The following is a 12,108-nucleotide window of genomic DNA, read 5'->3' as shown; positions in this document are numbered from 1 at the left end:
TTCAGTCTTTGACATGGGTTGCAATTTCACAATTTTAGGTTTTTACTTACTTCTAGCTGCTCTAAAATACTGGAGACTAAAAGAGATAGCAAATTAATGATTCAGCATTCATATTCATTTGTTAAGTCCTGTCTTCTATGTATAATTCCGCCATCACCTTTGATTTTTCCATAACTCTCTTTGGGGTTGTTTGGGCTATGGCAATTCTAAATTTTTGATATTGGAAGCATCTGTCACTAATATGGGGTAGGGAGATGGAACTATCTAATGTTCTGAAGAGGCTGGGCTAGGTTTCAGACTCATCTGGAGGTTGTAGGTTTCTGGAAAGTTACTCTAGTGCATGGAACCCTTATGGAATCTTATATATTGCCCTAGGTGCTCTTTAGGATTGACTGGAATGGTCCTGGTTGCCGCCCTATATTTTTGATTAGTGTATTACATAATCAGGTTAGATGATGCTGTCATGAATGGTAAGACATAATTCTTGACTTTCAAGGGGTTTATATTCTGGTTGAAATATACTCATATTAGGGCATAGTATAAGACAGTAGTATTTAAAGTACCTGCCAATTATCTAAGTAGTTGAGTAAAAATGCTAGAGGAATTTAAAAAATGAAAAAAAGGATGACTGAGGGGAAGACCTCACAGAATAGATGACATTTGTAAGGACTTTTTTTTTTTTATAAGAAGGTAGCATTTGAATGGCTCTGAACCAGTTTTTTAGAAGCCATAACTTAATTTTGTGAACTAACATATTCCTGGTATTATTTAGTACTTGGGAATGGTGTTGAGAAAAAGTTGAGTTTCTTCTGGATATAAATTCATTAATTATTGAGGAGCTGATTATATTTCAAACTTGGGCTCTTCTGACCTTTGAAGGTAATGCTGGACTGGACTGAGAGAATTTGGCATATTGTGAAGTAATCGTTTGTTTGATTGTGAGTATAAAGTATAGGAATGCCTGGATGCATTCCAAACTGAAGCATAAATGTTTTCTTCTTTCAAAATTTCAAGTATCTCTATCTCTTCTCCCCTTCATGAATACTGTTATTGAAGGGTAGTATGTATGTTCAAAGGGCTTTGTAACTTAGATATCAAATTTATCTCTAGTTGTAATCAGTCTGGATATATAAAAACTATAGGTGGGATAGATAGTGCTTTTATTATTCTCCATGCTAAGATGATTACTTTTTTCTGATTAAAGTGAATTTTGTTTATTTTAGTCAATGCTGACTAAAATTTGATAAGCTCTCCTAAGGAAGTATGGTTTGTCCTAAATTAGAATGGCTAGTTCTGATATGTAAGACAAGGCATAACTAGATCTGGAAAATTGAGGAGAGTTTGTGAAAGTCAATTCTTTTTTTTTTTTTTATTTGATTAAAATTTTTTTAAATGCCAAAAAACACCAATCAAATGCAAACATAACTTTTGATCATTCCATTCTACATATATAATCAGTAATTCACAATATCATTACATAGTTGCATATTCATCATCATGATCATTTCCTGGAACATTTGCATCTATACCATACCCCCACCCCTCCCGCTCACCAATCACCAGCATGATGATTTATTTTAACATTTGTTCCCCCTATTATTATTCTTTGTTCTATATGTTTTACTCATCTGTTGATAAGGTAGATAAAAAGAGCATCAGACACAAGGTTTTCACAATCACACAGTCACATTGTGAAAATTATATCATTATTCAATCATCTTCAAGAAACATGGCTACTGGAACACAGCTCCACATTTTCAGGCAGTTCCTTCCAGCCTCTCCACTACATCTTGACTAACAAGGTGATATCTATTTAATGCATAAGAATAACCTCCAGGATAACCTCTTGACTCTGGAATCTCTCAGTCATTGACACTTTATTTTGTCTCATTTCACTCCTCCCCCTTTTGGTTGAGATGTTCTCAATCCCCTGATGCTGAGTCTCAGCTCATTCTAGGGGTTTTCTCAATCCCTTGATGGTGAGTCTTAGCTCATTGCAGGATTTCTGTCCCATGTTGCCAGGAAGGTCCACGCCCCTGGGAATCATGTCCCACATAGACAGGGGAAGGGTGGTGAGTTTGCTTGTTGTATTAGCTGGAGAGAGAGGCCACATCTGAGCAACAAAAGAGGCTCTCTTGGGGGTGACTCTTAGGCCTAATTTTAAGTATGCTTGATGTATCGTTTGTGCGGGTTAAGTTTCATATAAACAACCCCCAAGATTGGGGGCTCAGCCTACAGCTTTGATTGTCTGTACTGCTTATGAGAGTATCAAGAATTCAACTTGGGAAGGTTGAATTTTGTGAAACTGAATGTCTGTCATAGTCAGTGCTGATCAAAATTTGATAGGCTTGTTTATATATTTTTTAAAGAGCTTTTATGTCAAATTATGTATTCATACAAAACTGGATTTTAATTTTCTTTATGTTAAAATAATATGGATTGACTGTCTGCTCTATTTTTTCCTTCAAAAATATCAGTGATTCCCCAGATGGTGAAGTTTAATAATTCCTACTTTCTCCCCAGTACCTTAAGGAGACTTTGCAAATACTTTTTTATTCCCTGCCCAAGTTACTCTGGAATGCATCAGAGAACCACACTAATGTGTACAAACTAACAAGATCTCACTCCCTATTCAAGACTGCATGTAATTATGGTGTTCGAATAAACTGACCATACAAGTGAAATTAGATAGTATGCTACTGAAAATATAGATTTTATACCAAATGTACATCTCTTTCTTTGGTCTCACACAGAAATTGAAGTTTTAAAATATATACCATATCATCCTTTATACTGTATTGTGATTTACCTTAGTCCAAATTGAAGTTTTAAAATATATACCATATCATCCTTTATACTGTATTGTGATTTACCTTAGTCCTGTCCAGATCAGCTCCATTCATATCTCTATTTGACGTCTGATCACTTTTTCAACTTTTTAAACAGTTGCTTATGGAATAATGCTGACTGTCATAGCTTCAGAGCTCTAGCTCTGGTCTCAGGTGCCACACAAATACCCAAAGTTCTAGGAGACAACCAGGTTATAACAAATTGCTCAGCAGCCTTAAAATTTAGAAAAAACAGTTATAACTACAGAATAGATGTGACTGCTGTAAGAGCTTACCATCTAGGAACCTTTACAATAGGCTCCAACCTGATAACTTATGCTCTCAATTTCAATTCCCTGAGTTTGTATATCATACTTAGTCCAGATGAGTGAGATATGATAATATTTGTCTTTTCATTTCTGACATTTCATTCAACGTACTGTCCTCAAGTTTCATTCACCTAGTTGCATGCCTCACAACTTCATTCCTTCTTGTAGCCACACAATAGTCTGTTGTATGTTTACACCATAGTTCCCCCTTCTGTTCCTCAATCGTTGTACCCTAAGGCCACTTCCGTTCATTGTTGATTGGGAACACTCCTGCCAGAAACACCAGTGTGCAAATGTCCATTCATGTCCCCACTCTCAGTTCCTCCAAGTACACACCTAGCAACAGGGTTGCAGGATCATAGGGCAACCCCATCCCTTGCCACCTGTGGAGCCTCCACACTGCCCTCTAGAGGGGCTGCACCACTCTGCTTTCCTGGCAACAGTGAATAGGTGCATCTTTTCACATTTTCTCCAGCACTTGTAGCTCTCTGTTCATTTTTTAAAAACATTTTTAATTGTGAATATAACATATATACAAAAAAGCAATACATTTCAAAATACATTGTAACAAGTAATAATAGAAATGATTTCAGCGTTTGGTATGTGTTACAGTTCTAGTTTTAGGTTTTTCCTTCTAGCTGCTTCAAGACATTAGAGACTAAAAGAAATATCAATATAATGATTCGGCAGTCATACTCATTTGTTAAATCCGTCTTCCTTGTTATATCTCCTCCTTCTCCTTTGATTCTTCTCCCAAACTTTATAGGTATTTGGGCCATGTCAATTCAAGCTCTTTCCATGTTGGAAAGGGCTGTCAATGATATGGGATAGGGGGATGGAACTCGCTGATGTTTTGAAGAGACTGGCCTCTCTGGATTTCAGGACTTTTCTGGTCTAGGAATCCATCTGGAGGTTGTACATTTCTGGAAAGTGATCATAGTGCATGGAACCATTGTAGAGTCTCAGATAAAGCCCCGGGTGTTCTTTATGGTTGGAACATAACTAGATCTGGAAATGGTTTTGGTTGGGGGTTGGCAAACCATGATAAGTCACAGTGTCTAGCAGAAGCTTATGAAAGAGTAGCTTCCCGAATAGCCTCTTGACTCTATCTGAATTCTCTCAGCCACCGATACCTTATTTGTTACACTTCTTTTCCCCCTTTTGGTCAGGATGGCATTGTTGATCCCATGGTGGCAGGGCCAGGCTCATCCCTGGGAGTCATATCCTACGTTGCCAGTCATATCCTACATATGCCTACGTTACTTTCATCTCTGGATGTCATGTCCCATTAGGGAGGAGAGTAAACGATTTCATTTGCAGAGTTTGGTTCAGAGAGAGAGAGGCCACATCTGAGCAACAAACGAGGTCCCCTGGAAGTAACTCTTAGGAATACCTATAGGTAGGCATAGCTCCTCTGCTACATAAATAAGCTTCAGAAGAGCAAGGTTCAAGATCAAGGCCTTGGCCTATTTACTTGGGAGTCCCTAATGTTTGAGACAGTATCAGGGATTTCCTCATTGGTAAAATTTAATAGTTTCATATTTTTTCTCACATCTCTCAAGGGACTTTGCATATACTTTTAAAATTATGTGCTCAACATACTCTGGGATGTATATAATAAAATTACAAGCCCTCATACCCATTCTGGACTCCTTACATTTGGGTTGTTTAAATGATCTACCCAGACAGATTGTTGCTTATTACTGCTGAATTATCAGCCTACCATAATCTGAGATGTATCCTGGTATTATATTAAGCTGTAGAGAATTACAAGACCTCTTTCCTGTTGGACTCCAGGAGTTTGGGTTGTTTAAATGAGCTATCCAGAGAAGTTGATTTAGATTATGTATTGTAGAAAATTTAGGTTCTAGATCTAAATTGAGGTTCTAAACCTCTCTGCCTTTGGTCTCATACAGTTGCTGAAGGTCTAGAGTACATACACTATCATCTTTTACCCTGCATTCTAATTTATCTTAGACCCAGTCAGATTGGCTTTGTTTTAAACTCTAATTGATGCCTGATCACTTTTTCGGGTACTTCATCTGTTATTATACATAGCTGTGCTAACTTTCAGGTCTGCAACACTTCATTTCTGGGACTTAGGTGGCAGAGCTATTCAAAGTTCCAAGGAAATACCAGCTGATACACATATAGCTCAGGTCTCAGGTCTCAGATCAAATGTGGCTGCTATAAAGACCCACAATCTAGGCTCCCCTGTTTTTATAAGTATTTTCTGAGAGAGACCTTAGCATATTTATTCTTTTGTTTCTGGTTTATTTTGCAGAACATACTGTCCCAAAGGTTTATTCACTTCATTGTGTGCCCCTCGATGTCCCTCCTTTTTGTAGCCACACCAAATTCCATCATATAAATGTATCACTGTTTGCCATTATGCTCCTCAGTCATTGTGTCCTTCAGCTCCCTGTATCTATTGGGCATTATGGATAATGTCCAAAATAAACAAACATGTCTCACAGTATCTTAATTTGGTTGTACATTCAACAACATTCTCAATTTTAGACAATTTTCATTGGTCCATAATGACAAAGAAGTGGCAAACACAATGTCACCAACTATTGAATCAAAACTGCCCCTTATCACTTGTCCCTCCCCCCAAGTTAGTTGCCCCTGGTTGTGCTGTTGTACTGTTGACTGTAACATACATTTTTAGTTTTCCCCCTATATCCCTCTACTGTTGACTCTTTGTCTACTATCGAACCATTGAAATAGTTCATGTAAAACTTATTTATAATTGTAAATATAATCAGTGGGATACATGGCACTATACATCCCCTTTCAGTCACATTCACCTTCAATATGGCAATGTTACTTAAAAACCCACTAATTTGTTACCATCACCTCTATCTGCTCCCTTGCATTTAGATTCTACCTCTTTGGGTAGCCTTTCCTCCATCTAGCTTTTGTGTACTTCTAGGTCTGCTATATTCTACAGTGTCACCTCTGGGATTACCTATACCAGAATCATAACTGTGAAATCATAGAGAATCTGTCCTTTTGTGACTGACATTTCACTCAGCATTATATTTTTAAGGTTCATCCACATTTTGTCATATGTTCTAGGATGTCATTTTTTCTTACTGCTGCATAATATTCCATCATATTTATATATCACATTTTGTTTATCCACTTGTCTGTTGATGGGCACTTAGATTGTTTAATCTTTTGGCAATTGTGAACAGTGCTACTGTTAACATTGGTGTGCAAGTCTCTGTCACTGCCCCCAGCTGTTTTGGTTATATAGAGAATATTGGTATTGCTGGGTCATAGGACAACTCAATATTTAGTTTTCTGAGAAATCAAACTGTCTTCCACAGCAGTTGCACCATTATACATTCCCACAAATAGTGAATAAGTGTTCCTATTTCTCCACATCCTCTCCAACATTTGCAGTTGTCTGTTTGTTCAACAGCAGCCATTCTAATAGGTGTGAGGTGATAGCTCTTTGTTGTCTTAATTTGCAGTTCCCTTCTAGCTAATGAAAAATGAGCATCTCTTCATGTGTTTTTTAGCCATCTGTATTTGTCCTTCAGAAAAGTGTCTATTCATATCCTCTGTCCATTTTATAATTGGGTTGTTTGTTCTTTTGTTGTTGAGCTTTATAAGTTCTTTCTGTACACAGAATATCAAGCCTTTCTCTGATATGTGGTTTCCAAATGTTTTCTCCCACTGAGTTGGCTGCTTCTTCACCTTTTTTTTTGGCTTTTATAAAGGAGATTTATTAAGTTACAAGTTTACAGTTCTAAGAACATGAATATATCCAAATTAAGGAATCAAAAAGAGGATGCAATCACTTAAGAAAGGCTGATCTTGTCAGGGGGTTCTCTATCACATGGAAAAGCACATGGCAACATCTGCTGAACTTCTCTCCTAGCTTCTGGTCTTAAATATCTCTCTCAGCCCCAGTTTCCAGTGGCTTCCACTCTAAGCATCTGTGTTTCTTTACTTAGCTTTCATCTCTTAGTTTAGCATCTCCAAACATCTGTATCTTAGTTTCATCTCTCTGCTCTCTTGTCCACTCTTGTAAGGACTCAAGTAAACGAATTAAGGCCCACCTTGCTATGAAAACAACCTAATGGAAAGGTACCACCCACAATTGGGTGGGTCACAAATCTATGGAAACCACCAAATCTAAAGGTCCCACCCAACAATAGGTCTGCCCCAAATGACTGGATTAAAGGAACATGGCTTTTCTGGGGTATGTAGTAGTTTCAAACCAGCACAGTTAACACATATAAAAAGCACTTCATGGTGTTAGCAGCATGCTAAAGTCTCAATAAATGCAGTTACTATTTAGTCTTTTTTACCTTTATATTCTCAGTGGTAGCAGAGTTCACAATATTAATATATGATCAAACAAGTAAAAGAAACTTCTGTTTGTTTTTCTAAGTCTATTATCCCAATGATGAGATGCTCTTAATTGAATATACTGGTTCTGATTAAACACTAGATTTTGGCATACAACAGGGCCACATGAAGTATGATTTCTGAAAAGCCTGATTAAAATTGGTTGCAGGTAGAGGGAAGTGCACGTCAGTGTAGTGAAGAAAGAAAGAATCCATTGGATAAGCTCATCAGGAGATTCAGCTTCAATATTCTGCTTTGAATGGATAATCCTCCAAATGAGAGACCTGGTCTATGGCACAGGCCCTCCAGTTTCTGTTGAAGCTGAGTATAGTTGCCATCTCATTATCACTCAACTTAAAGTCGAAGACCTGAAAGTTCTCAGCAATGCGTTGAGGTGTCACAGACTTGGGGATCACAACCACATTCCTCTGGATATGGAATCGGATCAAAACCTGGGCTGTGGTTTTTCTGTGCTTTGCAGCAATCTCCTTAATCTTGGGATCCTCCAGCAGTGAAGGTTCCCCTGGCTTGGCCCAAGGTCTATCTGGAGAACCCAGGGGGCTGTAGGCAGTGACTACAATGCCCTTGGAGTGGCAGTACTGGATCAGTTTCTCCTATGTGAGGTATGGGTGACACTCGATCTGGTTAGCCACTGGTTTATGTTTCAGTCCAGGTTTGTTCAGAAGTCTTTTGATCTGGAAGTGGTTGAAGTTGGAGATCCCAATGGCTTTCACTAGCCCCTCATCCACCAGCTCTTCTATTACCTCCCAGGCATCCAAGAATGTTGTTTTACTGGGAAGAATATTGCCTTTATCATCTTTAGGGAATCAGTCCTTCCCAGGCTGTAATCCCTGTGGAAAGTGAATAAGATAGAGGTCCAGATAGTCCAGTTTCAGATCCTTGAGGGTCTTCTGGAAGGCTTCCCTCACAAGGGGTCTCTCAAAAAAGGTGCACCATAACTTGCTAACGATGAAGAGATCTTCCCGCTTAACAACCTTCTCTTGGATCTTCTCTTGGATGGCTTTGCCAACTTCATCCTCATTAAGGTAGACATAGGCACAGTCGATGTGGCGATATCCTACGTCAATTGCTGTCTTCACAGCTTCTTTGACTTTGCCTGGAGGAGACTTCCAGGTGCCAAGTCCCACAATGGGCATCTTGGCTTTGGTACTGAGTTCCACGAAGGTGGCCATGGTTGGTGCAGAAACAGTTCTGGGAGCCTTCTTCACCTCTTTAACAAAGCCCTTTGAGACACAAAAGCTCTTGATCTTAAGAAATTCCCATTTGCTTATTTTTTCTTTCACATCTTGTGCTTTAGATATAAAGTTTAAGAAGCTACCTCCTATTTATTAGATCTCGAAGATGTTTCCCTGCATTTTCTTCTAGAAGTATTATGGTACTGGCTCTTACATTTAGATCGTTAATCCATTTAAAAATATTTTTATTGAGAAATCTTCACACACATACCGTTCATACATGGTGTACAATCAGTGGCTCCAATATCATCACATAGTTGTGTATTCATCACGATAATCATTTTTTAGAACATTTGCATCACTCCAGAAAAAGAAATAAAAAGAAAAAAGAAAGAGTTAATACATACCATACCCCGTACTCCTCCGTCTCATTGACCACAGTATTTCCTTCTATCCAATTTATTTTATGCTTTGTCCCCCCTATTATTTATTTAATTTTTATCCATTTTTTAAAAACTCATCTGTCCATACCCCGAATAAAAGGAGTATCAGACATGAGGTTTTTACATTCACACAGTCCCATTGTAAACGTTATATCTTTTTTTTTTTTTTTTTTTGCATGGGTAGGCACCTGGAATTGAACCTGGGTCTCTGGCATGGCAGGCGGGAAGTCTGCCTGCTGAGCCGCTGTGGCTCAACCCATTATATCTTTATAGAAGTTTCAATAATCAAGGCTACTGGTACAGAGCTTAACAGTTTCAGATACTTCCCTCCAGCCACTCCAATGCACCGTAAACTAAAAAAGGATATCTGTATAATACATAAGAATAACTTCCAGGATAACCTTTTTTTTTTTTTTTTTTTTTTAATAACATGGGCAGGCACTGGGAATTGAACCCGGGTCTCTGGCATGGCAAGTGAGAACTCTGCCAGTGAGCCATGGTGGCCTGCCCCAGGATAACCTTTTGACTCTGTTTGAAATCTCTCAGCCACTGAAACTTTATTTTTTCTTTTTTCCTCTTTTCCTCCTTTTGTCAAGAAACCTTTCTTAATCTCATGATGCCAGGTCCTGGCTCATCCATGGGAGTCCTGTTTCACATTGCCAGGGAGATATACACCCCTGGGAGTCATGTTCCACATAGAAGGGAAGGCAGTGAGTTCACATGCTGAGTTGTCTTAGAGAGAGAGGCCACATATGAGTAACAAAAGAGGTTCTCTGGGGGTGACTCATAGGCCTAATTTTAAGTCAGCTTAGCTTATCTTTGTAGGAATAAGTTTCATAGGGGTGAACCCCAAGATCGACAGCTCAGCCTATCGATTTTGCTGTCCCTACTATTTGCAAGAATACTAGAAATTTTCCAGTTGGAGAAGTTGAATACTTCCTCCTTTCCCATTAGTACCTCAAGGGCATTTTGCATATACTCCTTATTCACTACCCAAATTATTCTGGACTATTTTAGGGCATCACACTAACCTGGACATACCAACAGAATCTCATACCTTATTCAAGATTCCATATAATTATGGTGCTCAACTAAACTGACCACACAAGTTAAATTAGGAAATTCATACTCAAAATATAAATTTTGCATCAAGTAAACATCTCTCTTTGGTTTCACACAGAAGTTGAAGTTTTAAAATATGGACGATATCATCCTTTACCCTGTATTCTTTATCCTTAGTCCTATCTAGATCTTCTTCATTCATATCTCATATTTTCAACTTTTTAACAGTTCCTGTGTGAGATACTGCTGATTTTCATAGCTTCAGAGCTCTAACTCAGTCTCAGGTGTCACATAGATACCAGAAGTTTCTGGGAACATCCAGAGTATAAACAAATAGCTGAGTATCTCAGAATTTAGAAATAACAATTATACCTCCTGAATATATGTGACGGCTGTAAGAGCTTACAATCTAGAACCCTTTACAATAGGCCCCAATCTGATGACCCAGGTTCTTGACTTCAGTTCACTGAGTTTTTATAGTATAGTTAGTCCATATGATTGAGGCATGTTAATATTTATCTTTTTGTTACTGACATTTCATTCAACATGGAGTACTTAAAGTTCACAGACCTAGTTGTGTGCCTCATAACTTCATTCCTTCTTGCGGCAGTTGATTGAATGTAAACACCATAGTTCCCCCTTCCATTCCTCAGTTGTTGTACCCTTAGGCCACCTTCATCTATTGTAGATCAGTATTATGGTGCTACCATAAACACCAGTGTGCAAATGTTCATTCCTGTCCTCACACTCAGTTCCTCCAGGTATATAGTGAGCAATAGGGTCTCAGGATCATATGGTCAACCCCACCCCTAGCCTCCTGTGGAGCCACCACACTGCCCTCCAAGGGACTTCACCTCTCATTTTCCCTACTGACAGTGTATAAGTACATCTCTTTCTCTGCATTTTCTCTAGCACTTATTTCTCTCTGTTCATTTTTAAACAGTTTTACTCACACATCATACAATCCAACCTAAGTGTATAGACATGCCTTCGCCTCCATAATCTGTATGAAGACATTTCCTTTTCTTCCACAAGGAATTCATATCTCTTCCCACCCATATGCTCCCTGCTTGTTGACATTTAGTTTTGGCATAATGCCTTTGTTACATTCAGTGGAAGTATATTACAATGTTATTGTTGACTGTAGACTCTTGCTTGCATTGATTGTACTTTTTCCTGTATACCATCTATTTTCAACACTCTGCAATATTGACATTCATCTTTAATCTATTTTGAATTAATTATTGTATAAAGTGTAAGGTAGGGATCCTCTTTTATTCTTTTGGCTATTGATAGGCAATTCTCCCATGCCCATTTATTGAAAAGACTATTCTGTCCAAGTTTAGTGGATTTGGGGGCCTTATTGAAGACCATATATTTGGTGGTCTATCTCTGCACTCTTGATTCTAGTCCGTTGGTCAATATTTCTGTCTTTGTGCCAGTACCATGCTGTTTGGACCACTGTGGCTCTAAATTATGCTTTAAAGACAGGAAGTGATAGTCCTCCCACTTTGCTGTTCTTTATTAGTTTATCTTTAGCTTTTTGATGTCTCTTTCCCTTCCACATAAATTTGATAACCAACTTTTCTAAGTCTTCAAAGTAGGTTCTTGGGATTTTGACTGGTATTGCATTGAATCTGCAGATTAGTTTGACCCGTTAACTACATCCAATCTTCCTATTCATGAGCATGGAATATCTTTCCACCTGTTTAGGTGATTTTTATTTCTTTTAGCAATTTTTTGTATTTTTCTGCATACCAATCTTTAACATCCCTGGTTAGACTTATTCATAGATACTTGATTCTTTTGGTCACTATTTTGAATGGAATTTTTTCCTTGTCTCCTCAGATAGATCATTATTTGTGGATAGAAACATTATTGATTT

At 38.2% G+C, this 12,108-nt stretch overlaps 1 protein-coding gene and 1 pseudogene across 2 annotated transcripts in view; one reads left to right on the top strand and one right to left on the bottom strand.

Annotated features, from left to right (window-relative positions):
* The window catches only part of SUGCT (succinyl-CoA:glutarate-CoA transferase), an 878,065-nt gene that overhangs the window by 26,364 nt on the left and 839,593 nt on the right, over positions 1 to 12,108 (top strand). The window lies entirely within an intron of this gene.
* Positions 6,867 to 8,740, bottom strand: LOC143649337 (aldose reductase-related protein 2 pseudogene; annotated as a pseudogene).

This window comes from Tamandua tetradactyla, chromosome 1 (assembly GCF_023851605.1).
Source record: "Tamandua tetradactyla isolate mTamTet1 chromosome 1, mTamTet1.pri, whole genome shotgun sequence".
NCBI classification, from domain to species: Eukaryota; Metazoa; Chordata; class Mammalia; order Pilosa; family Myrmecophagidae; genus Tamandua; species Tamandua tetradactyla.
This window is presented reverse-complemented; position numbering and strand designations above follow the sequence as displayed.